The sequence below is a fragment of the Dipodomys merriami genome, unplaced genomic scaffold (assembly GCF_024711535.1).
Source record: "Dipodomys merriami isolate MVZ:Mamm:240054 unplaced genomic scaffold, mDipMer1.0.p SCAF_42, whole genome shotgun sequence".
Lineage (NCBI taxonomy): Eukaryota > Metazoa > Chordata > Mammalia > Rodentia > Heteromyidae > Dipodomys > Dipodomys merriami.
In genome coordinates, this window is record NW_027205826.1 from 11,755,502 (window position 1) to 11,782,380 (window position 26,879).

A 26,879-nucleotide genomic window follows, 5' to 3' on the forward strand; every position below is an offset into this window, starting at 1 on the left:
TTGTGCATGAAGGTCTCATGCCTTCATAACCTGCACAAAGATCAAGAACAGAAACAAACCACTACCCTGTAACCTGGCTCTGTGATACACAAGCTGTCTTCTTGTGCTATTGGCTTACCCTTGGGAAGCTTGGATTGAGGGAGGCCCAAACTCTTGCCCTAGGAATCCAGAAATGGTCAGAAGTATATGTATATATATGTATGTATATATGTATGTATATATATGTATGTGTATATTATATATGTATGTGTATATATATATATACATATATATATATACACACACACACACACATGCAGCTCTCCTTTGACCATATCTGCACCATTCTACTCCCTGTCTAACTCTTATTCTTGCTTATAGCTCCAGGAGTCTAGCCTCCAGACTCCTCTGCAAGCTATTCTGGCTCCAGCCATGTTGAGTGCCAGACTGTGTCTGTCAAGTCAGATCTCTGTCACTGCAGACACTGACGAGTGGATGTCAGAGTCCTGAGAAAGTCATTTGTGCTCTGTGATGTTAAGTAGACTCATGAACTCTGACCTGATGAAGTTACCTTCTGAGTGCTCACTGTAAGTGGAAACCACTATATGCACCAACCACCCATCCTCTCCTTCAGCCCTCCCATCCCCCTCTGAGGTCACTGCTTGTATATTGTCAGTGGAGGCATGTTTCCTCACACTATAATAATATGTAGCCCAAAGATAATTGTGTGTGTGTGTGTGTGTGTGTGTGTGTGTGTGTGTGTGTGTGTGTGTGTGTGTGTGTGTGTGTGTGTGTGTGTTGGTCCTGGTGCTTGAACTCAAGGCTTGGGTGTTATCCCCTGAGCATTTTTGCTCAAGGCTATCAACTCTACCACTTTGAGCCACAGCTCCACATCTGGTTTTCTGTTGATTAATTGGAGATAAGAGTCTCATGGGCTTTCCTGGCATTGAACTATGATCCTCAGATCTCAGCCTCCTGAGTAGCTAGGATTATAAGCATGAACCACGGGTGCCTAGCCAGTTAAAGAATTTTCATCTAGTTTTCACCTCTAGCCATTACCAGTGGAGGGCAGGGTGACAGAGCCTCAAGTTGGTCTTATTCCTCACTTCCATTTAGGCACAGCCAAAGCAACCTCAGAGCAAGGCTGGAACCTATCCATGGAATGCCAAGACACTGAAGACTCATTGTTCCAGTCCAGATTCTCCAAGGACTGGGGCCCCAGGTGATGAATGCTTGGATCTTATCTCCTCTCCAACCACCTGAACGCACTGTGCTCAAGTTGGGGTGGTACAGGGTAGAAGTTAGCGCTGGGATGGGGCTGGCCCATAGGAGTAGAATATGGGCCTTAAGACATTGTGCCGAGGTGCAGCCTGTGTCAGACAGTGATCAGCTAACAGAGCACTGCATCAATGAGAAGGCGCCAAGCAGGGAAGCAACAGGACTTCAGTGTCCCTCGAGTTGTTAAAATGACACATGTACCAAGGTGTTGCATTCGTCAGCTTTCTGGGACTGTGATAAAACACCCGAGATAAGCAACTTAAAAGGAGGACAGATACCTTTAGGCTTACTAGGCTCTTGGGGAGCCTAGGCTCTTTCTTGGGGGGCCTACAGTGAGGCAGGACCTCGTAACGGGGAACATATGAGGCTGTTCCTCTCATTGTGTGCAAAATCCAAAAATGAGAAAATGGAGGCACAGGGGTTCTAATATCCCCTTCAAGGGCACATCCCCGATACCTTTCTAGCCACTATTTCCAGAGTTCTATTACTTCCCAATAGAGCAATCACAGACTAGTGACCAAGCCTTTAAGCATGAGTTTTTTGAGGGACAACTCAGATCCAGACCATAATATTGCACAAAGACTTGTGGGCCAGGACTCTAATGGAATAGGCATTTAGTTCATCCTCAAGAGCCCCATATCTTAAAAGTTCCAATATTGATTAAAAGACCAACACCACAGTCTGCTGAGACTTAAGGTTACACTCTTAGCTATGAGACCCTGCTTAAAAGTAAAAGAGTTACATATTTCCAATATACAAAATGGCACAGGATAAACATTCTCATTTCAAAAGGAAGGAATAGAAGGATATTAAGGATTGGATCAAAGCAAGACTGAAACCCAGCAAGACAGACACGCCTGGTATTGCAGGCACATGCTGGCAGGATGTAAGCCCCCAGGGTCTGGTTAGCCCCCTAGAGCCTTGCTGGTTGGGCCCCATGGCCCCCTGGGCTGGCTTCACTCATTATCAATGGCCTTCCTAGCCATAGATCTTCCACTGTCTTTACAAACACTTCCCTCCGGAAGCTCCATCAGCTTAGCCATACACAGCCTAACCCTCAACAGTCCTCCAATGGGGCATGCATGGCTAGAGACATCCAGGCCACAGGAATTCAGTGTCCAACAAAGTATCTTAAGAAGAGCACATTTTTGTCTATCATCCCCCCAGGAGCTAGGTGCAGGGATCCTCAGCCTATCACACAAGGGCAGGCCTTCCAAGTGTTTCTCGGGAACCTTTGCAGAAATCTCCATAATTCCACAACTTTTACATTCTCAAGTCACCTGTCCAGCAGGAGATAGAGTTGGGGAAGCAACGAGGTCTGACGCTCAAGTCTGATCAGGTGACCCTGCCCCACTGCCTACCTTCTCATAGGATTCTGGAGGTGGCTTTTAATCTCCTAAGGAGATGGACTGGCATCTGTAAAGCAGGGTCATTTAGGGTTGGGAATATAATTCAGTGGTAGAGTGCTTTCCTAGCATGCACATGGCTCTGGGGTTGAGCCTCAGCATGGTGAAAAACAACCAAGCAAACTCAAGTCAGTTCTGAGCAAACCCACTCATCAACAAAAGGATTATTTCTGGATTCTGCTTTTAACAGAATACATGACAAGAGAGAATTGACCAAAGGAATCAATGCACTCCCTAAAGGGATGGAAGGACACACGTGTGGATCCAACCAGGACCCCCAAGACCACAAACATACATTAAAAAATCAGGTTCACATGTTGGGTTTTTGAGCAAGTTATTAATTCTTTTGTGAGTTTGCTTCTCTGTGTTAAGTCCCTAACTTAGGAGTTGCTATGAGGATTGAGTTGGTCATATGAAACTCTTAGCATATGGTAAGTGCTCAGAAAATGTGAGCCATTGGTATTATCCAAGATGTTGTTTCCCCGTGCATCTATCTATCTATCTATCTATCTATCTATCTATCTATCTATCTATCTATCTATCTATCTATCTATCTATCTATCTATCTGTCTGTCTGTCTGTCTGTCTGTCTGTCTGTCTGTCTGTCTGTCTGTCTGTCTGTCTGTCTGTCTGTCTGTCTGTCTGACAGTCTGTTTGTCTATCTTGCAAACTTCATGGTTCAACCGTTTCTTATTAGAGATGAGGAAACACATCCTGAGCAGTTGATGTCTACTGAGGTTGTTCAGTGAACTCTGGTACCAGGCTTCAGTGTCAGGAGAAGCAGAAGAGAAGCCAGGCTTGCAAGGAACACGGTGTGTGTGTGTGTGTGTGTGTGTGTGTGTGTGTGTGTGTGTGTGTGTGTGTGTGTGTGTGTGTGTGCATAAATGGTGATGGGTTTCTGCTAGTAGTTGTTCTCTCAGAATACATCCAAGAACGAGTATATCAACTCCACAGCTCATCTGTGATCTACATTCTTTTCTTTCCTTGTCTGGTTGAAGGCTGAAGGAGTATATCTCAGCATCTCTGGATCCATGTGGGTGGCACATAGATGTCCAGTAAGCCAATCTTCTGTGATAAGAGAGAGTTGCTGTGGCCCTAAACTATCAGCACCTGTATGTAATGTGGAGCCAGTGTGAGGTCCCACCAATGATAACGAGTTTGCTGCATCCGATACTGTGGATTCTCCTTTAACAGAGTAAATGACAACCGTGAGCTGACCAGAAAAAGATCCATGTACTTGATGAAGAGATGGGTGGGGCAGGGGTGTGAGATCCAGCCAGCAGCACAAGACCATTGGATTGACATTTACTTGGTTAAATGTTGAGTTCCTTGAGGTCAAACAACAACGCCACATTTTCTCTGCGTCCCTGTACCTTAGCACGGTGTTGGGTACAAGATGAGCCATGACCTGGAAAACCACACATGGGAAGCTGCAACCCCAGAGCCCACGGAGGCCCCTTTGTTCTCCCTGAACTCTTGCATCTGATTCTTCGAGACAGGCTTCTTCTTCCCAAGGTATCCCTAGCCACATCCACATCCATCATCCTTCTTACTCCCTTTCCCTTCCCCCTCTACCTGTAATAGAAACCAAGGGACACAGGGCTTTGGAGGGGGGGAGAGAGAGAGAGAGAGAGAGAGAGAGAAAGAGAGAGAGAGAGGGGGGGGCCTGCCCAGATTTGATCAAGACACAAGTGAGAGGCAATGATTTGTGAAGAAATCCTGGTTCTGTCTAATGGAATTTTCCCAAAATAAATTCATGTAAACAACTTCTCACAAAGAGGCAGTCAGGGAAGCTGGAGTGTAAACAGTAGGAACAGTTGCAAGTACTATGGGCTCCAGGGGTGCCGTGCCGTCTAGAGGTGGGGGCGGGGGGGCCCTGTGGGGAGACTCCCTTTAGCAAAACACCTTTGGCTCTAGGCCTTCTGACATCATAATGTCAGCCAATTCATTAACTTAAAAAAAAATAAAGTCCTTATTTTAGTATCATCCCCCAAACATAGCAACACCACTTGGTGGCTAAAGATGGATTTTGCTTAATTTTTTTTATTACCCCATTTCAAACTCCATCAATTAGGAGAGGATCTTCAAGAAGATATGAGCATATCTTCAAGAAGATATGGTGGGGTGGGTTGAATGGATGGGTGAAGAAAAGACCCTAGAGAGAAAAAATTGATGCTTCCCCCCCCCATGATACTCTGCGATGGATGTGGGTGAACTCATTCTGCGATGGATGTGGGTGAATTCATAGAGCTCCTAGAATTAAGATGAAAATGTGCTCTTCTTAAGACACTCGGTTAGACACTGAATTCCTGTGGCCCGGATGTCTCTGGCCACGCCCCAGTAGAGGACCGTTGAGAGTTGGGCTGTGTATGGCTAAGCTCATGGAGCTTCCGGAGGGAAGTGTTTGTAGAGAATCTTCCTGAGACACGCCTTTCCCCCAGACATTTCTTCCAACCAAGTCTGACTTGCCCAAACCCAAGCTGTTTGCAGCATCTGGCTAGATGGTGAAGATGCACTGCAAGTTCACAGCGAGGAGACCTTTAATCTCATTTTCTTCATCCATACAGTAGGAATCTGGGGGGTAGGGGTGGGGTGGGGGGAAGGCCAGCACTGTGAAACTCAAGGCAGGAAAGAGTTACAAAGTTGGATTATAATGATTTCAGTCTGTCTTATAAGTTCCATCTTGGGTTTGGATAAGAATCTGACTATGGCAATATTCAGAACTCAGGGGTTGAACAGAGGATTCCTGAGGTCCTGGGATGCAGGAAGGGGCAGAAGAAAAGTATGTCTCCCAGAAGGACATCAGCACTTCCGTCTGCCAGCCTATTCTCTTAGCCAAGCATGAAATCTAGCAGTCATGGTGACGGAGGTTCTAACTGTGTCCAACTGGCTCTGCATCTTTATTAATTTATTGTATCGATCCTTCCTATGTACCCTTCCTATGTGCCCTCCCACTGTGGGCAGGGGGTGCTTTCCCACCCCGTGGATGTTGGCTGGGTTACCTGCTTCGCTTTGGCCAATGGGATGCTAACAACAGGAATCAGAAGCCCGAAGTGGTCTTGTGCAATTTGGCCTCTTGTGCTCCTCAGGTCTACTAGGAGAAGACTATGTCCTGATCACTGCTGGTTCATTAAGAATGTGTTGGACACATAGGTAGGGCTGAACCCAATCCAGAACCTGGAGCTAAGCCAGCTAACCTGCAACCTTGAACACAGAGCTGCCCCACCCAACTTACCCCAAGTGACACAAATAAGCACTTGTTGTTGTAGGTCACTGAGCATTGGGAAGGTGTATGAGGCAGCATTCTTACAGTCCAATACACAGGCAATGGTGATGAGGATAACATGGGCCATCCCTTAACTTTGTACAGTAACTCTGACATCTTACGTCGTACAATTCCAGGGCAACTGAGATTCACAAGGCAACAATGTGGTTCTGATGCCCAAGAATTTTTTTAGAATAACATGGTATGATGAAAAATGAGGAGGCCTGCAATGATTTATAGTAGTAGTAGTAGTAGTTCCCTTTGAGAAAGCATATTACCTGCAACCCATGTTCAGCACCTTAGGTCTCTGATGGCGGAAATAGAAAAGAAGATGTCATGTAGCTTAATGGTCTTCAGCTCGGCCTCTAAAGCCAGGTAATTTTATTTATTTATTTATGGGCTGTAATGGGGATTGAATTCAGGGTCTTGCACTTGTTAGATAAGTATTCTACCCCTTACGTCATGCTTCCAACCTTTTTTGCTTTTAGTTTATTTTCTCAGGTAGAGTCTAGAGCTTTTCCTGGACTGGTGTCTCCACTTCTTGAATAGCTGGGTTACAGGAAAGCATTATCACATTTGACCTTGAAGTTTAGGTAGTCTTAGATTTGATTTCTGACTTTGCCATGATCGAATTTGGTGACCTTGGACAACGTACTTAGTCTTTTTGACTCTTAGGTACTTCCTTTTTGAGAGGAAAATCAAGTAATTTTTTTTTTGTGAGAAACAGCTATGATATTAACATTTTTTGGTACCATGTCTGATACTCGGTATTTCATAAATACAACAATTATTTTTGGCTATTATTCTTGATGTGAAATAGTATTCACGTCAATAGAGCAAGGTCTCCTCCAAGGATCAAATCTAGTGAAAGTTAACTGTGGGGAGATGTAGGTCTCATTTGCTTGGAACTTCTTGGGGGGTGGTGGGGGGAAGAGTCATCTTGTTCCTACAAGGTACATAGACCAAATGAGGTAGACTCGGCCCTGTCACCTGACTGAGATGACATCCCTTGGCACTCCCCATCAAAAGCTATTGGCTAATAGGTACAGTCATTATTGTGTCTGGCATTCATTGTTTTCAATCATAGAAGTCTGGCTCTCTCTCTTTCTCAGCTACATTCTGGGCCTTTCTAAGGGACACCAGTGATTATTTATCTACCCCAGCAAGGCTGTGTTGCGACCTCATTTTCTATATATGCCACCATCTTTCCCCAGGCCTATACTTGGGGAATGAGGCACGGCTCTCCCCTGTTCTCAGATCCCACAAACCTAGACAGAAACTTATTTTTTCCATCTCACCCCCCTCTCAATCATCCTTACTATCTTCTTTACCAAACAGTGAAGCATTAGATGCTAATCCCCTAAATGTTTACGGCTCCAACACTATGCCTAGTCGGTTACATGAAATCCCATGTGGTGCTCCTGATTAGCAGGTGCTTTCTACCTATAGCTCCCCCATCTTTCACATGAAGTTTCAAGTTATAGGATGTGATTACCACAGAGGAGAGCAAGTGAGAATATGAAAGAACTTAGCTTGGAAGATTTTTTTGTGGTCCAGCAAAAACCTTGAGGTGAAACATCAGGCTGATCTCATTCTAATGCTGAGAACTCGGTGCAGCCATGGATACCTGCAGAGACATCTGGGAAATGTAGTCCACCTGCATGCCCAGGATCAAAAGGAAATGGTCTTGGTAAGTTGCTAGGTTCTTTCTGCCACACCATTATTTCTTTATGTGGAGAATCTTTTAATCAGTCCTAGGTCAAGCAACCTAATTATGATTCACCATGTTGTTGTTTTACCCTGGAACATCTCACCCCCACCCCCCCCATTTTCTTTTCTTTTCTTTTTTTTTTTGTCTGTCATGGGGCTTGAACTCAGGGCCTAGGCACCGTCCCTGAGGTCTTTTGCTCAAGGCTAGCACTGTACCACTTTGTGTCCCAGCATCACTTCTGGTGGTTAATTGGAGATAAGAGTTTCATGGATTTTCCTGTCTGGGCTGGCTTTGACCTGTGACCCTTGGATCTCAGCCTCCTGGGTAGCTAGGATTACTGGTGTGAGCCACCAGTGCCTTGTCTTTTCTTTGATGTAATTTTCCTTCCCTGAGAAATAGATGTTGCGAGTCCAGTTGCTTAAGAAAATAAAGAACCTGAGAGGCAGGAAAATACTTGAAGGAGACAGAGCAATGAACATTTCTCAGGCTCAGAGGTACAGTTACTTGGTGAGGATTGTATAGCTAGTAGATGATGGGGTTGGGGCCAGATCTAGAATCCAGAGCTGCCTAATACAAAGGGCCACAGTCTCTTTGTTGAGGTTTCTGTCTATGACATCAGACAAACCAGGAAGCCAGGAGAACCCTAATTCATCCATAGTCTGGTCAAGGACATTTGAGTGTACTTAGTGAAGGATGTAGTAGGGATAAGAGAGGTAAGCTAAGAGATCTCAGCCGTTCTAGAACCTTTATTGATTCTACTTTTCAGTATTTTTGTGCTGATCTCCTTTCTTGCCTTCCCTTGACTCCAATCTCAGCCCTACAAAGCCCCTCTCTACTACACCTGTTTCCTCCCCAGGGCTTCCTGATTTGCTGCTACAAATAGGTTCAAATCAGAACCAAAAACTGGGATGGGAATCCTTTGTAATGTGCCCATTTTATGAGCTATCAGGGGATGTGCTGAAGAAGAGAGTTTTAAGTCAGACAAACTCAAAATTCTGGTGTGGATACTTAAGAATAAGAAGAGGGGTCAAGCATTTTCCTCATTCACAAGGTGAAGGAAATAAAGCCACTTGCCAGGATTAGACTGAGAGTAGGGGAATCTCAGTTATCTGCAGGTTAGTTTACAGATCAACTTCTATCCATCACCTCCCATCTTCTCCTAGCTCCTTCCTTAAAACATCATTGGCTGCTGATTTTCCTCCTTCCACTCAGCCTTTTCCCAGTTCTTGTTTCTCTGTTTGCTTTCTGCATGTTGAAGCCTCTAGTCTTGAGTCCTCTTCTCTTCTCTTTCTGAGATTTCTCTCCAAACGATCTTATCTATTCTCTTGCCGTCTATTCTCTGTATGTTGTTCTTCCAGAATGTGTAGCTCCTACATGCACATTTCTTTGGAATTTTAGATTCTCATGTGGCACATTCTACCTGGCATTTCCAACTGCTTCTGACTCCTGAACTTGTTTAATGTCTGGTCTTCCTTCAGTCTTTCCTCATCTCGGTAGAAGGTTTTTCTTCATTCTCCCTCTCCCTCAGCTTTCACATCCAATCCAATACCAAGCTCATTGCTTATATTTGTGGGCACATCTCTGATGTCCCTGTGACCCAACTGCCTTCCTGTGTACAATCACTTCCTCTCTGATGCCTCCAGTTCGACTCTTCTGGGTATCAGTGAACAGATCTTTGGAGACTATAAACTAAGTCGTGTCTGAATACTTGTTTCCCAAAATACTTCCTTCAAATTCCCCACATGGCCCTGTGGGAGCTGGGAGGAGCTGACTTGTCTGTTTTCCAACCTTAGCTCAGACTCTTCCTCTCTTTCTGACCACATGGCAGCCCCACTTGCTCTTCTCTCCCAGTTCCTGGTGGCTCAGTGTTCTTGGCCATCTAAGGACCTTGGCATCCATTTCCACAACTCATCACCTCATTTCTGCACATCCTTTTCATCTCTGCTTAAATGTCATAACTCTCAATCTAATTCCACTGCTTCCTCTTATTCCTTTGATTCTCTGTTAATACTAGCCACTTTCTCACACTCCTGGCAGTTGGTGATTACATAATTATTTGTGTCTTTATGGAGTCATCTCTTCTGCTGGCTGAAAACGCTTTCAGACAAGGACCAAGCCTTTTGGGTTCACAGCTGCAGCTCTAGTCCTGGCACATAGCAGATGTTCAGGAACTAGTTCTTGTTGCCTGATGGCGAATGGGCTCTTTCTATGTGCCCACAGTCTCTAAAGCCATCTAAGCATTATTTAATTGGATCCCCACATTAGCCTTATCCTCCATATCCAGTCCCTTACTAACTTCATTGCTTCTATTTATAGGGATGTGGAGACAGAATTTAAGTGACATCTGGCTAGAAAATAGAACCTGAGTGTGAATCCAGCCTCAGATGCTTTGTTGCCTTGTTGCTGTTAAAGAGTGGATTCACACCATAGGCTCTTGGTGTGTGTGTGTGTGTGTGTGTGTGTGTGTGTGTGTGTGTGTGTGTGTGTGTGTGTGTGTGTGTGTGTGTATAAGTAACTGTCTTGGGGGGTGGTGTAAGTTTTCCCTTTGCTTTTCTTGGGCTATGGGCATGTCCCCTGTAGCATGCTCCTGTATCTCAGCCTCTTCCAATTTGGTAGGTCAGTAGGATGCTGGTGCCTCAGGTGGGTGGCCGGAGGCCCGAGGCTTCAAGGTCTGGAGACTGTTGATGACAAGATCTTGGAGAGAAGAATCCCAGCTGTTGAGGCCAAGGGGGTCACTGATGGGAAGGCGTATGTGCAGTGAGCAGCTTGCTGGGCATGTTCTGAGTGATATGATAGTGTCTCTCTGAGACACTTGGAGAAAGGGACCAGAGTGGAGAATAAGCACATTTTACACATGATATTAAATTGAAAATATTGTATTCTAATCTCTGAGCAGGGGAAGCAGCTCAGAAGGTGTAGCCTCTGAAGTGGAAAAGTCACGTGGCTGTCCCCTTCCCTGTCCAGCCTTTTAGATTATCTATGCTCAGGTGGGTGACCATTGACCTCCCAGCCTCTAGGGGGTGCACCGTATCGTGTTTCTCTGCACACATTCCTTCTCCCATCATCACATATCCAGGTCCTCAACAGTGTCTGAGCACTTGATAGGTTCTTACATGTGTTTGTTGAATGGTTGATTTCCTCTTCTATACTATTTTTCTAACTATTAGAGTATCCAAACCATTGCATTCAAGTTTGAAAGAACTCTCAGGCCAGAAGTCATAGTCACAATCATGTTTGTATATTAAAATGTTTAAATTTTGTTAAACGAATGATCAAACGAACACATGAGCTCCCTTGGCTCATAGCATCAAGAACCCCAGCACGAAAGGGGCTTATCACACAGGTCTGACTTTGAAGTGGTGCACCCCCTAGAGGTTGGGAGGTGAATGATCACATGGAGAATGGGCAGGCCCAGTAGAGGGAAGCTTTCCTAGGGCCCATAGCAGGAGCCCAAGTGTTGAGTTGAGACAGGTAGCGTTGGAGATCAGTCACAGGCAGCTGTTTCCCAAAACAAAAACAAAAACAAAAACACCTTAAGCTGGGCGTTGGTGCTGCATGCCTGTAATCCTAGCTACTCAGGAGGCTGAGATCTGAGGATGGTAATTTGAAGCTAGCCCCAACAGGAAAATCCATGAGAGTCTTATCTGCGCCACACTACCAAAAAACCTTAAGTAGAGCTGTGGCCAAGTGGTAGAGTGCTAGCTTTGAGCAAAAGAAGATGTGGGGTGGTGGTGTTGGGGATGTGGCTCAGTGGTAGAGTGCTTGCCTAGCATGCATGAAACCCTAGATTTGATTCCTCAGATGCAGAAAAAGCTGGAAGTGGTGCTGTGGCTCAAGTGGTAGAGTGCTAGCCTTGAGCAAAAGTAGCTCAGGGACAAGGCCCAGGCCCTGAGTTCAAGCCCCAGGACTAGCCAAAAAAAAAAAAAAAAAAAAAGATCAGGGACAGCACCCAGGCCCCAGTCCTGAGTTCAAGCCCCAGGAAGGACTGTACTAAAAAAAAAGTCTTTAGTGTTTGCTATGTTTGTCATGGGACTTATATTTATTTCATTATGCGTATCTACAAATAAGGTATTGTTTTAATTGAACAGATGCGAAAACAGGCCCAGGGAAGTAAATGTCTTACGATTGGAACTGGTGTTTCACCTTTTTAGCCACAACTAGAGTTTCTTCCTTCAGGGATGAATTACAAGCAATGTATGTTCACTTCCACAATCAGGTCCCTTTTGAGGAGGAGTAATTCTCTTTTTGTGATGTGAGCCTCTTTCTGACCAGACTAAGAAAGCACAAAATCCCCAGGAACATGTGCCAGATCTTAGTCTGACCACCAGGTGGTGCTGTTGGCTCAGCATATAGTTATACTTTTTTTTTTTTTGGAGGGGAAAACCAATTGCTCAAGAAAAAAAAAAAAACCAAAAACATAAAAACTTGTCAGACTGCATAAGAATTGCCAGTCCATGGGAGTTGTTATCAGCCTAAGTTCATAGTTCATCTTATTAGAGCTCCAAAATTGCCCAAGGTAGTTATTATCTGCATCCTGTGCAGGCCCGAAATGGAAACAAGTGTTGAGATCTGTTTGAGTTGAAATCTTGTGATTCTGGGGGGCAGGGGTAGGGAGGGGGCAAGGGAAGAGAGGTCTGACCTGTGAGAAGTTCAGCTACTTTCCAGAGATGCACACTGGCTTGTGTTGACAGTGGGGACTGGAGACACAGACATGAAACAGTAAAGAACAGGGCTGTGGCGTGGGAGAGCCCGTGTCACGTAATGGGGTAAGAACACTGATAGTTGTTTTGCAGAGTGATTGCTCAGCTACCGCCACCCTGGGAGAAGGTGGGGAGTAGGAACGTGTCCCCTCTGTTGCAGTCACAGGCCCCTCTTGGCTGTTGTGGAATCTTCTGTACGTGCTCTAGGATGTGTGAGAAATGGTGAGTGGGTTATTGCCTAACTTCAGAGCAGCCTGGGGTAAGGCATAGCAGTACTCTCTTCATTTTATAGGTAAGGTGGTACCTCATGCATTAAGGTTCAGAGAATGAACTCTGGGGTCAAGTATCTGGAGTGTGTGTGTGTGTGTGTGTGTGTGTGTGTGTGTGTGTGTGTGCCAGATCTGAGGCTTGAACTCAGAACCTGGACACTGTTACTTAGCTTTCTTGCTCAAGGCTGGTGTTCTACCACTTGAACCACAGCTCCACTTTTTGCCTTGTTATTTTTTTGGGGGGGCGTTGCTGGCTAATTAAAGAGTCTCACAGACTTTTCTGCCTTGGTTGGCTTCGAACTGTAATCCTTAGATCTCAGGTTCTAAAGTAACTAGGATTATAGGCATGAACCACTGGCAAGGAGCTGAGTATCTGTATTTAAACCTAACCTCTTTCACTGGGTTACAAGTCTGGGTGTACCTGAACTTGTAGGTTCCCCATGGCAACCCCCCTACCCCGACTCCTGTAGTCAGTAACTTGTCCTCAACCCTCAAGACCCCTCAGGGTCCAACATCAGATTTTAGTTGAATAGCTTTGTGTCCCTGGGGAAGCCTTTGGGATGAGTTACCTGAATGCTTGCTTTTTTTTTTGGCATCCTGTGCGTTTTCATCTTTTGAGGCTCTTCAGTTCTTATATTGGGCCACGTCTCTTGGTCCAAGCTGATGATTCTAGATTGCTTTTTACCCCATGATGCTTTGCAGTCTTTAGGTAGTCTGGGCTACTTCATGGTCTCCTTCTAATCTGATTCTTCTGTGAGGACTCATTACCATTCATGAGGATGTTCTTTCTTTATCCCTCTTGACTTTCCCAATTTCTTCCTTTTCTCAAGGAGCACATAGAAAATGTCTGGAAAGAATCCAATGATTTCTATTTTATTTTTGATTATTCGGAAGAAAGTGGAGTACCTGATTAATCCACACGGACCCTGGATACACTGGTCAAGTAGTGTTGTGACCCACAGACAGGGCTGTGTCCCTGAGGAAGAGGCAGGCAGAGGAATGGAACAGAACAGAAGAGAAGCGAGCAAAGAGAACAGAGAGGAATAGAACAGACCAGAATAGGAATAGAATAGAATAGAATACTAGATCAGAATGGTGCTCATAAATAAAATGATTCTATAAAGGGCTTTGCAGAAGGAAGATTCTTAGAAAATACCAGATTCCTTCCCCTATCTACCATGGTGCTTGTATATTTGTATTGTGGTCTATCAGGTGTCAACCAAGGATGACGCTGTTCTGATGTCATCAGTGAGATGTGTACTAGGGCACCTGATCCTCTGTGTAGCTGTGAGCCGCTTTGCCCTGCAAGGTGTCCATGACATCTGCCATCCTGGAGAGTTTCTAGAAGGACTTGCTATTGGGAAGAAGAATCCAGTGTCTTGTATAGTGCCAAGTAGTTTTTAAAAAATAGCAAACATTAAAAACAAAATCTTTGTGGAGACAGACCTCGTCAAACCTATGGGAGATTGACCTAAGACTCAGCCTGAGCCTACAAGTTTGGCTGCCTGGGATGAATTGAGGAACTTGTTTCTGGATGCCCTGGTCCCTGGACGTTAATCAGCAGAGGCTGGACTTGGATCTTGTTAACCTTATTTAGATGTGATCTAGGAGTTGAAGGTTTAGCCACAGGCTTTCGGGACCAGACCCCCTTCCTCCCCGCCACGGAAGTCAGCATACTTCCTTCCATCCCAGCCACTAACCCCAGGGCTTTGGAGCAGGAGGGGAAAGGGGGTACAGAGGAAGGAGTCTTGGGTCTTGCACTGAAGAGGGGCCTGCTGTAAAAGGAAACCTGGGCAAGGGCAAGAGTCCCCCCTCCCCGAACACCCCCATAAGAGATAACAATCGAATTATATACATTTTAAATGGCATTCTCCCAGTCTTAGTGATTTTCATATGAAAACTCAGCTTGGAGACCTTGGCATCTGTTTCTCCTTTTAGGACAGAAACTACGCATTTATTTACATATTCCTAGGGCCCTATCACCAATTAAATCTTTTCAGACCCTCAGTCCTCCCTGTCCCTCAGCGCCCGCCCCCTCCCTCCCCCCCCAACGCTCCACATTTGGGATTAAGTTTCTTGGCAGACTGTGGTTGCTGCTCTCTTTGGTAATTGATTTATTTAGTTGGATTATTTTTCCTCTCTAGCCTGGGCATTTCAGGCCTTGGCATCCACTTTCTGATCATGGTGAAGTGACCTTGCTTGGAGACCCTCTCAATCGATGGATTGATCACCAGGTTAGAGCTAAGGAGCTGGGGCTGGGATGGTGCTAAGAGGCAGTCTGTCACCCTGTCATCCATCCTCAGCACTCCCCTGGTTCTGTCCCCCCTTCTCCCTCCTCTCCCCCCTCCCCTGACCCCATGACAGAGCTTCATTTGGGAGCTGAGGTGATGTCACTAGGAATGCACAGGGACCCCGTGTAGGGGCCTGGAAAAGGCAGAAATAAGATGTCACCGGAGGAGCAACTGGCCCCTCTGCTTCATCATTTGCCAGGAAATAATCTGGTCTTGCAGGGACTGGGGAATTCACTGCAACATCTGAGCAAACCGCACGCGACACACGGTCTCTCCCATTCCTTCCTCGCTGACTCCTGTTTCTAATCCTAGAGCCCATCATGGACCCTGCTTACCCACCAGCACTGGACTGGTGGACTCATTCTATCACCTTGATGGGTCTCATCCCCAAGGTGGGCAACTGTGGGCTCTGTGTGGAGGAGTTAGGAATCCAGGGAGCCCCCAGAATGGCCCCTGCACATGGTCTCCATGGGCTAGCGGTTGGCAGTTAGGTAGTTACAGCCTTCCATTCATACGTTGTCATCTTAGGACTCAAAGAGTTCTGCAAATGAAAAGTTCAGTAGAACGCAACAGGTCTCTGAGGGGAGGCTGTGTCCTGACGATGCTAAGGGCTGGAAATCAAGGGTAGAGGTAAGGGTGGCCTTGGGCTTTCGTCTCACAGAACCTGATGGATAAATCAGGTGATCTGTCTGTGAAATGGTGGTGATGGGTCTTCTAATGTGGTCATTGCTTGATGCTAAAGATCATGTTTGAGCAACTCAAGTATAGAAAGTAGTTCATACGTTAAAGCGACTGTGGATGTACCCATTTCCTAGTATTGATTTTGTTGGGCTTTGACCTAATCTTTCTTAAAAATTTACACTATTGGGCTGGGAAGGTGGCTCAATGGTACCGTGCTTGCCTTGAGCTGAAGAGCTGAGGGACAGCGCTTAGGCCCAGAGTTCAGGCCCTGTGACCGGACCCCCCCCAAAAAAAAAATTACACTATTTGAGTTCTCTGTAGAATTCTTAAGTCAATTCATACCACCCAGCATATTTATGTCTAGATTTATAGGTACATTATATCTATTACCAATGAGGGAAACCATGCAGCCTATGTTTCTCTGGGTCTCGCTTATTTCATTTACTATAAATTTTCCCCCAAATCTTTCCATTGTCTTTTTTTTTTTTTTTGGTCCAGTCATGGGGCCTGAACTCTGGGTCTGGGCACTGTCCCTCAGCTCTTCAGCTCAAGAATAGTACTCTACCACTTGAGCCACAGCACCACTTCCGTTTCCATTGTCTTACGGATGGTACAATATCGCTTTTTTGTTGTTGTTGTTGTTGTCAGTTGTGGGGCTTGAACTCTGGGCCTGGGCGCTGTCCCTCAGCTCTTCAGCTCAAGGCAAGTGCTCTACCACTTGAGCCACAGCACCACTTCTGGTTTTCTGGTGGTTTATTGGTGATAAGAGTCTCACAGACTTTCCTGACTGGGCTGGCTTTGAACCATGATCCTTAGATCTCAGCCTCCTGAGTAGCTAGGATTACAGGCATGAGCCACCATGCCAGCATCAATATCATGCTTTCTAATGGATGAGTTCTTTGTAATAGATAAGACAGGGTTTCATTATGTAGCCCAAGCTGGCTTTGAACTTGTGATTCTCCTGCCACTGCTTCCAAGGTGCTGGGACCATTCACCAACATTTCTGGCTTATTTTAAAGGATGAGAGTGGCCTGCCCTGGCGTGGTGGTGCATGCCTATAATCATAGCATTTGGGCAGTGGTGGCAGGAGGATCTTGAGTATCAGAGCAGCCTGGCTATATGGAATGAGTTTCAAGCCAGTTGGGAACTACATAGCAAGACCTTGTCTCACAAAAGGAAGGGCTGGGGAGGTGGCTCAGTGGTAGAGTGCTTGCCTAACCTGTGCAAGGTCCTGAGCTCAATCAGTGCTGCCGAAGCATTGCCCTGTAACACCAGCAGGCAGTGAATACCACAGACCTTCTCCAAGAGGCCATCGGCCACTGACCATCTCCTTGGAGCTTGAGACTCCCTGCAGGAGTGAGTGGAGGAGGAGGCGAGAGATTTGCTGGGAAGATCTAGCAGTTCTGGACATGGAACATTTTGACACACCGTTGGGGACGTGCGTTAAGCCAGGAAGGATTTCTGAGTGCTCCCCAACTGACAGGCTAGCAATGCCATTTTTCCTCCTCTATGGTTGGTGCTGGGTGGCCAGGGCAGACTCTTGTCATGGGTTTAGTTGTTCTGGTGGGGTGGGCTGGTAGGGACAGGCTTGCCAACCTTTGAAATCAGAGATGACTTTAAAAACATTGCAGTTATACTTTGTAAATTTAATTCATCATCTTTGTTCACATTGGTTTTCTTTCTTATTATCTCTAAGTAGTTGTACAGAGGAGTTTCCATTTAACAAAGCAGTTGATGAATGCACTATATCTTGATCAATGTCGTCCTGTTCAACATTCATTTTTTTTGGGGGGGGGTCCGGTCATGGGGCCTGAACTCTGGGCCTGGGCGCTGTCCCTCAGCTCTTCAGCTCAAGGCTAGCGCTCTACCACTTGAGTCACAGCGCCACTTCCGGCTTTTTTCTTTTTGCTTATGTGGTGCTGAGGAATCCAACCCAGGGCCTCATGCATGCAAGGCAAGCGCTCTACCACTGAGCCACCTTCCCAGCCCCCCCCCCCTTCAACATTCTTACCCATCCCTCCACTTGCCCAATTCCTTCCCTCACTCTTAATCTGGTAGTATTATACATTGGATTCTTGTCTTTGTTTTCCTCCTCTTCATTCATCTACCCTGTTCCCCTGGACCCCACCCCATCCCTTTTGAGTACTTATTTACTGGGCCTCTCAATGGATGACTGGATCAAGAAAATGTGATACACACACACAATGGAATTTTTATTCATCCACTAGAAAGAACGATATTGAACCATTTGTAAAGAAATGGAAAGACTTGGAAAAAGTGAGGTAAGTCAGGCCTAGAGAGACAAAAGTTTTCCCTTATATGTGGAAGTTTGCTTTAGCTTACATTCTGATAAGTAAATGCATTGAGTGGTATGCAAGTGTATACAAATGGATTAACTGAAATATGGTAGATTCGAGGGAGAACTCAAATTGTGTAATTCCTTAGAAAGCCCAAATCAAAGTTCAGAGATGATTTTTTTTTCAAAGTAATTTCAGCTTTAAAAATTCCCTGGCTCAGGCTGGGAAGGTGGCTCAGTGGTAGAGTGCTTGCCTCACATGCATAAGGCCCTGGGTTCGATTCCTCAGTACCATATAAGCAGAAAAAGCCGGAAGTGGTGCTGTGGCTTAAGTGGTAGAGTGCTAGCCTTGAGCTGAAGAGCTGAGGGGCAGCACCCAGGCCCAGAGTTCAGGCTCCACAACCACCACCACCATCACTACCACTACCACCAACATTCCATTGCTCATGTTGATGCTTTGGAAAACACTCAGGTGGGGGAGGTGGTCTACTTTTGGGATGCCAGGGCTGGGTAGCCTAGCAGCAGTACACTGGCCTAATTCCCTGAGCTTTCAAGGCCCATAGACACCCACCAGTCCCAGGAAGTCAAGGCTCCGAGGCTCCTCACCCTAATGACTCCCCATGGCTTGTGTTACGGCTGAGCTGGGTCTGGGCTCTGCAAAGGCGGGTGCTGTGCGCCTGCTTGTTGTGGCTCTCTTATGGTCTGGGGGCTAAATTTCTGTCCCTTCTATTTTGTCCCACGGCCCTGGCTTTTCATCTTCATAGGATTGGTTTGAGGAAAGGGTCAAGTAAAAGAGCCCGCATGTGAGCATGTTCAAAGACTGGCAGGAAGGAAGCCCAAGCGGAGAAGTGGACTGTGAACAGTAAAGTATGGTGCTCCGCAGCCCCAGAGCGAGCGTCTTGTTTCCCAGCTGGTCCTTCTCTTATTTTTATTATTTTTTGTCTTTTGTCTTTGGCCTCAGTCTCCCCATTCCATAAAATATCAAACAGCAACTCATAAGGCTTTTTTTTTTTTGTCCTAAGGCTTGAACTCAGGGCCTGGGTGCTGTCCCTGAGTTCTTTTTTTGCTCAAGGCTAGTGCTGTATCCCTTGAGCCACAGTACCACTTCTGGCTTTTTCTGAATAGTTTATTGGAGAGAAGAGTCTCATGGACTTTAGTGCCTGGGTTGGCTTTGGACTGCCATCCTCAGATCTCAGCCTCTTGAATAGCAAGGATTACAGGTGTGAACTACCAGCACCTGGCTAAGGGACTGAGCTTTGTTTGTAGCATGCTTCTAGACATACTTGATAGGGAGGAGATGGGTTTTTAGAAAAAACACTGAAGAAACACATGAGTGACAGGAAGAAGAGAGGGGGGACAGAGAGAGAGAGAAAGAGAGAGAGAGAGAAGAGAGAGAGAGAGGAGAGCATTTGTAGTATTTGGTGTTTTCTGAGTGTTTCTTGAAGTCTCAACATATTTAACATAGGGACTGTTTGCACAGCTCTGTGAGGTGGGTGCTAGAAGCCTTTTGGTAAAGATGGAGAAATTCATCAGGTGAAAAACAAGTGGAGCGTATGCCAATTGAAGCTGATTACTTGGCATCACAATCCTATGAAGTTGCTACTATGAGGATCATCGTTTACAGGTAAGGAATTTGCGAGTCTTGAAGGAAATGTGCTTGGAACCCAAGTAGCTGAGCAGTGGTAGGGCTGAGAGTCAGGTCCCAGTGGGCAAAGAATCAGGACAGGCTGAGATGCAGATCAACTTTAAAAAAAGCTAGGATGCCACTCACTTGTTAGCCCCAGGGCCTGCCTCTTAGGGAAGACCTGTACATCTCAGAGCCCCTATTCAAGGGAAACTGGTGAGGCAGCTGATATAGCCATGTCCTGTCCCCTAAACCAACCTTTCAGTCCTTGGATTAGAGTTCAAGTTCCAGGAGGGGCTCATTCTCTGGATATAAATCACCTTCTCAAGAAGCAGATGCTAATGAGGGAAATGACACTAATTTTAGCAATTAACCTCCACCCCCCAACTCCTGGCACTTTTGAGAGACAACACATATGGATGGTCTTTTAATATTCAATTCAACTTGAGGCCCAGTGACACTTTGTGGGCCATGTGGTGGCCTATGGGGTGGGTGGCTCATTGTAGGTTTACATTTTTGGGGTAGAATTCACTCAGTGACTTAGTGCTGAGTCCCGGGGAGTACCCACCCAAGCTAGCTGCTTGGGAAATGAGAAATTAGCCATCTATGGAATCTAGGCACTGTTAATTACCTCATTCTCTCTTCTTACCAAGTGAGCAGGTTCTGCTTTGTGTGTGTGTGTGTGTGTGTGTGTGTGTGTGTGTGTGTGTGTGTGTGTGTGTATGTGTGTGTGTGTGGTGGGTGGAGTTGGGGGTTAAAATCAGGGCCTGGGTGCTGTTCCTTAGCTTATTTTACTCAAGGAGCACTCTAGTACTTGAGGACAAAGCTTCTGGCTTTTTTTTTTTTTTTCTGGTTAGTTGGAGATGAAATTCTCACATACTATCCTGCCTGGGCTGGCTTTGAATGGAGAGCCTCAGATCTGAGCCTCCTGAGTAGCCAGGATTACACCTATTGGTGTTCAGACTTTAATGAGCGACCCCTCCCTATCTGCCCCCTGATCTACTACCTAGTCATGAATCTTCTGGGGGGAGGGGGGTCCCAGTGGGGCTCCAGCTGGGCAGTGTCCTCTGCTACTTCTACCTGCTGCTATGTCTATGCTCTGGCTCTGCACCCCAGCTTCTGGTGCGCCCTGTCCCTTCTCCACCACCTGAGCTCTTCCCTTCTCTCTGAGTCTCTTGGATTGATGCCTGGTGAGGTGCATGGCCTCCACCTTTCTGTCACCGGCCCAGCTAGTGGATCTCTAACAGAGACAAGAGATGGGGCTTCAGAGTTGCAGAGAGCCCATCTACTATTGGTTAGGGGTACTCCTTAGGCCCTGGTTATCATCACACTGTGAGATTTGGGGTACATGTCTGTGAGTTTGTGCTGTCTTTACAGCTCTGCCTTCTCAGTGCCTTTTCTTTCTTTCTTTCCCTTCCTTCTTTCTTTCCCTTCCTTCTTTCTTTCTCTCTCTCTCTTTCTTTCTTTCTTTCTTTCTTTCTTTCTTTCTTTCTTTCTTTCTTTCTTTCTTTCTTTCTTTCTTTCTTTCTTTCTTTCTCAGTTGTGGGGCTTGAACTCTGGGCCTGGGCACTGTCCCTACACTCTTCAGCTCAAGCCTAGTGCTCAACCACTTGAGCCACAGCACCACTTCCAGCTTTTTTTGCTTATGTGGTGCTGAGGAATCGAACCCAGGGCCTCATGCATGCGAGGCAAGTGCTCTACCACTGAGCCACCTTCCCAGCCCCTCGGTGCCTTTTTCAAAGCTACGGCTTTCATCCTCAGCATTCCAAGGCAGTCCAGGATTCCCAGATTACAGATGAAGAAGCTGAAGTTCGGAGGGAGAAATGAGGACAGCTCCCATCACAGCCAGGAAATGGACTCGAACCCAGCTCTTCTGATTCCCAGTTCCGGAAAGCCACTCCGGCGGCTGCTTTGATCTCCCAAAGCCTCTGTCCAGCAGTGTGCCAAGGGGAGGGCGGAGGAGAGGAGCTGCTCCCAGCCGGCCCCTCCTCCCGCCCAGGGCCGGCAGGCAGCCAGCAGGAGGAATTCCAGCGGCCGCCTCAGCTCATGTCTGAGGAATGTCTTTCCAAGTCGCGCCTAAGCCCGCTGTATCTGACTCATCATCTCCCCGTCTCCAGGAGTGTCAGAGAAGAGCTCCCTTAATCCCTCCTGTCCTCAGTCCCAGGCTTTCATTTGTCAAACTAAAAATATTCCCTCCAGGAACCTCCTTTTGCCAGAGGCTGAACGAGGTACAAGGGGATGGTGTTTCAGTGTCACTTCCTGACAGTGCCTGGGTATTGTGTCCTCCCCCCCCATTCCCCCCACCCCATCTCCCCAAGGAAACAAAGGGCAGCGGGCGCCAGGCGCCTTTGTCATTCTTGGGCTGAAGCCAGCTGTTCACCTTTCTCCTGCAAACACCTTCCTTTGCTCTCTCAAGCCTTCCATCCCCCATCAGCAGCTTGACAGGTAGCCTTGCCCCAGTCCCTTGGGGGCTCCCCCCTGACTTAAGCCCAGTGAGGATGGCAGAACAGTCAAGTTCATTTCCTTTGCAGCTGGAGGTCGGCAGAGGTGGGCTGGCATTGGTTTGTCCTTGTGTGCCAGCCTAGCTTACCTACTGATAAAGGAGTGGAGAACTCCCAGGCCAAGACAATAGATAACAAACAAACAGCCTCAGCTTCTAGGTTAAGGCAGATGGAAAGGGAGATCCCTTAGGGCGTGTTGGAAAGCTGGTTAGGCCTGGCTCCTGTCTCTTAACTTCCCTTTCTTTTCTTCTTCCTGTCACTCCAGCAGCCCCGAGTGTCTATGACTTTGACTTGGCTCAAAGTCTTGGCTCAGAGCCCTAGGGACACCTTCTTGGGCTTCCCTTGGGTGCCTACTTGTTCTGTGGAGAAACAGCATAGTGATGCCAAAGGAGCTGAGACGGTGGGTATCCAGGCTCCACCACCATCTGGCTCTGTGAGCTTCTGTAGCGTGCCTCAGCTTCTGCCTCTGTATTCATGGTGAATATCCCAGACACGGGGTTACTGGGAAGGTTAAATACAGCTGTTTCTATAAAGTGAACTCTACAGCGCTTCGCACATAGTAAAGACTTGAATGACCATCATCAGCACCATCATCGTTACTGTCATGATCATTCCAAGACTTAGCACAAGGGCCAGGACACCACTGGATCACAAGTCTCAGTTTCGACTTCAGCTCCGTCATTAGGGAGCTGTGTGGGCTTCCAGCCAATTCCTCTTCTGAATCTGGCTTGTATATACTCATGATGATACATTTGGGCTTGATTCTTCTTTTCCTTTTTCTGGTCGGAGACTGGGACTCGAACTCAGTACCTGATGCTTGTGCTCATTGGCCCAGTGCTCTACCGAATGAGCCATATCTCCAACCCCTTGATTCTTCTTAGATCTAAAATTCGGGGATCTTGGAGATACTTAGGAATAGATATTCATGGAAAGTTTCATTCTTCTTCCTTTTTTTTAAATAAAGAGGTTTATTTTGATTTAATTCTGGAGGGACAAGGTCGATCTAGGGGCACATCTGGTGATGGCCTTCCTGCTGGCAGAGTTCTGAGATGATGTAGAACATCACAAGAAGACAGAGAACATGTGTGTGTGTGTGTGTGTGTGTGTGTGTGTGTGTGTGTGTGTGTGTGAGAGAGAGAGAGAGAGAGAGAGAGAGAGAGAGAGAGAGAGAGAGAGAGATTCTGTTAAAGAATAGCCTATCCAGTTACCATGAATTGAATTGCGTCTTGCTCCATATTCACATGTGGAAGCCCAGCCCCTATTGGGACCAGATCTGGAGGTAGCTAAGTTTAAATGAAGTCATGAGGGTGGGTCCCTGATCCAATGGACCCACGGTCTTTCCCTTTCTACCTCAAGCAAGGGCACAATGAGAGGGCAATCTTCTGTGGACTGGGAAGAAGGGCCTCATTAGAAAACAGAACCCTGCCAGACCTTGGCTGTGGCTTTCCAGCCTCCAGACTATTGAGCAAATAGATGTCTGTCCTATCAGCCACCCATTCCATGATATTTTGTCACAGCAGCCTGATCTGACTAATACATCCTGAGGGTAGCACTCGGCCAGCCCTTGACATTGCTCATGGAACTCAGGAGAGATTCTGTTGCATCCACGTGCTCAACTGTACCCTCCCAGCTAGAAACAACAGTGCCTTTGCACAGAAGAAACTCCATTTTCAATCATGAGTGGTGATTAGCCGAGGCACTGGAATAAACCAAGTTGAGTTTGAACCTGAGCCCTCCTGGGTGCCAGGCTTATAATCACAGGTAAGTTGATCTACATCTCAGAGCTGTCAGTGGCACCACTGTTGTTTCTTCCTGACAGGGTAGATGGAGCTCATTCATGCCTAGTTCAGAATCTGTGCCTTCACATGCAACAGACACTTGACAAATGCTGGCTGCTACGATCATAGTGTTGTGTTATCAACAATTAGGAGGAGTTAGTACTCATAACTTCACTTGTATGGCTCATTTCACCTACTAGAGCTGAAAACTCTCCTGCTTCTCTTAACTGTAGCTCTTCTCTGCCTCTCCTATCAGAAAATCACAAGTCTCTCCTTCCTAGTGTCAACCCAAGTTCTGTAAGCTGCAATCCCCCTCCCTCCCAACTGCTTATTTTTATTGGCTCCAGCCCTGCTGGGGATTCTAGAAATGCAGTGTGCACAGGAGGCTGGAGGAGGCCTAGCAGCCCTATCACACCTCTGCCATTGAAGGGGCTGGAGAAACGTATCTGTCCTTGAGTCTCCAATCTGGTCCTCATGGAGGTCAGGGACCTTCTCACCACTCCCACTGGGGAACCTTTTCTTGGGAAAGCCCTTCACGTCATTCTGCCTGGGTGTCCTCACTCACTATATGACCTGCAAGCATGTGAATAACATGAAATTAAAAAATAATAGAAGCTGAGTATAATGTTGTGTGTCTATAATCCCTGCTATAAATAGGAGCACTGAAGTCCAGTTTGTCTAGGTATAAATGTAAAACTCTATTTGAAAAATAACTAGCTGTTATGTACCTATGACCTTGTAATGATGCTAATCGAAATCAATTCCAAGATATGGGAACAAGAGGTTTTTTTCTTAGTGTACTACATGCAGTTAGTTTTTTTCTTTCATTTTTTCTTTCTCCTTTGATTTACCCCCTCCCCATTGTCACTGTTTTTGGTTTCAGTACCCTTTGTATTGTAGATAAGGTTATTGGATGGGAAGGGGAATCACAGAAATGGTGAGACAAAGGACAAAGGGTGAACCAATGCAACAGCGATACTCATAAGATGCTAAGTAGGAAATGAACTTTACAACTTGCGGGGGAGAGGCGAGAGGGGGGAGGGAGGGAAAGTGAGAGAAAACAAAGGAGGGGGTAACAATGTTCAATAAAAATTGTACTCATTTCCTTACTATGTAACTGAAACCCCTCTATACATCACCTTTACAAAAATAAAAAGAATCATAAGTGAAAAAAAAATAACTAGCAGAAAGGGATGGGCTTGGCTTTAATGGGTAGATTATCTACCTACCAAGCAGAAGGTCCCAAATTCAGATCTCAGGACTTCCCTGTACTTCATAAAACAACTATCAAACAACCTTTCAATAATTGGATTTGGAATGACTGGTCTCCCACATTAAAATATAGAGAGAGGCTTGGCATTGGTGACTCATGCCTCTAATCCTAGCTACTCAGGAGGCTGAGATCCAAGGATCATGGTTCAAAGCCAGCCCAGGCAGGAAAGTGTATTGGAGACTCTTATCTCCAATAAACCACCAGAAAACCAGAAGTGGTGCTGTGGCTCAAGTGGTAGAGCACTAGCCTTGAGCTGAAGAGCTGAAGGACAGTGTCCAGGCCCAGAGTTCAAGCCTCACAACCAGAAAATATGTGTGTGTGTGTGTGTGTGTGTATGTGTGTGTGTGTGTGTGAAGAGAGAGAGACAGAGAGAAAGAGAAAGAGAAGCCTCATAGCCCTTCACAAAATTAACTTCAAATGATAAAACTTCTAGAAGGTGACAGAAGAAAATGTTGGCATCCTTGAGTGTAATGATGACTTTTTAGGTACAACACCAAGGCTTGATCCATAGAAGAATTAATGGGTAAGCTGGATTTCATTAAAATGAGATACTTCTACTTGGTGGAAGACAATGTCCAGAGAATGAGAAGACAAATCACAGACAGGGAGGAAATATTTTCAAAGGACACATCACTCAGACAGTTATCCAGGATATACAAAGAACTCTTCAATTCAGCAATAAAAAAAATAAACAAGCTGATTTTTTAAAATGGGCCAAAGACTTAACAGACCCTTCACCAGATGTGCAGGTGGCACCCGGGTGTGTGAGGAGGTGCTTAGCGTTTTATGTAGGAAAGTGCACGTGATTAACAGTAAGTGATCACCACGCACCTATGAGAATGACCAAAATCCAGAAAACTGACACTATCACATGGTGGTGAGGATATGGAGCAACAGGAACTCTCCTTCATTGCTGGGCAAATGCAAAATGGCAAGACAAATTGGAAAGACAGGGTGAAACTTTCTTGTGAAATTAAACTCACTCTTACTGTGTGATCCAGCATCCAGGCTTCTAAGGATTTACTCAAAAACGGCCTCCAAACCAAACCAAACCAAACAACTCCCCCACCCCACCCCCGCCCAAACTCCTAACCAAAAAGCAAAACAAAAGAAACCCTGTGCACAGTTGTTAGGATACCAGCTTTATTCATAATTACCCAAACTTGGAAGCAGTCAACCTGTCCTTCAGAGGACATGAGTGGATAAATAAAATAAATAGTACATCCCAGACAATGGGACATTATTCAACACTGAAAAGAAATAAGCTAACCTGACGTGGGAAGACAAGGAGTCACCTAAAATACCTATTCCTGAATGAAAGAGCCATGTACTGTATGATTCTAACTGAAAGGCACCCTGGCAAAGGAAAAATTGTGGAGACAAGATAATCAGTTGCCAGGGTCAGGGATCAGGGAGGGAGCAAGAAACACAGTACAGAGGGTGATTCCCTGACAGTGATAGATACAGGTTATTACACATTTCATCAAACCCCACAGAATTTACAGTTCTCTTGTAAATTATGACTCTCAGGCTGTGATGAGGTGTCAATGTAGGTTTATTGATGGTAAAAACAAGCATGTCTCTGTGCTGTGGATGTTGAAAGTCGGGAGATTATGCATGTGTAGGGGCAGGACAACTATGGGAAATCTTTTTTTTTTTTTTTTTTTTTGGGTCCAGTCTTGGGGCCTGAACTCTGGGCCTGGGCGCTGTCCCTCAGCTCTTCAGCTCAAGGCTAGCGCTCTACCACTTGAGCCACAGCGCCACTTCCGGCTTTTTTCTTTTTGCTTAAGTGGTGCTGAGAAATCGAACCCAGGGCCTCAGGCATGA

General features: G+C 46.1%; 1 long non-coding RNA gene across 2 annotated transcripts in view; it reads left to right on the top strand.

The window, feature by feature from the left end:
- The first annotated feature begins 6,001 nt into the window (after window positions 1-6,001).
- Window positions 6,002-26,879, top strand: part of LOC138807460 (uncharacterized) — a 38,024-nt gene continuing 17,146 nt past the window's right edge. The window contains exons 1-2 of one of the 2 annotated variants that reach the window (XR_011366156.1): window positions 8,306-8,352; window positions 19,357-19,500. This is a non-coding gene — a long non-coding RNA (uncharacterized lncRNA). Of the gene's footprint in view, window positions 6,304-8,305; window positions 8,353-19,356; window positions 19,501-26,879 lie in introns of those variants that run through there. The other variant, XR_011366157.1, reaches the window with a different exon arrangement.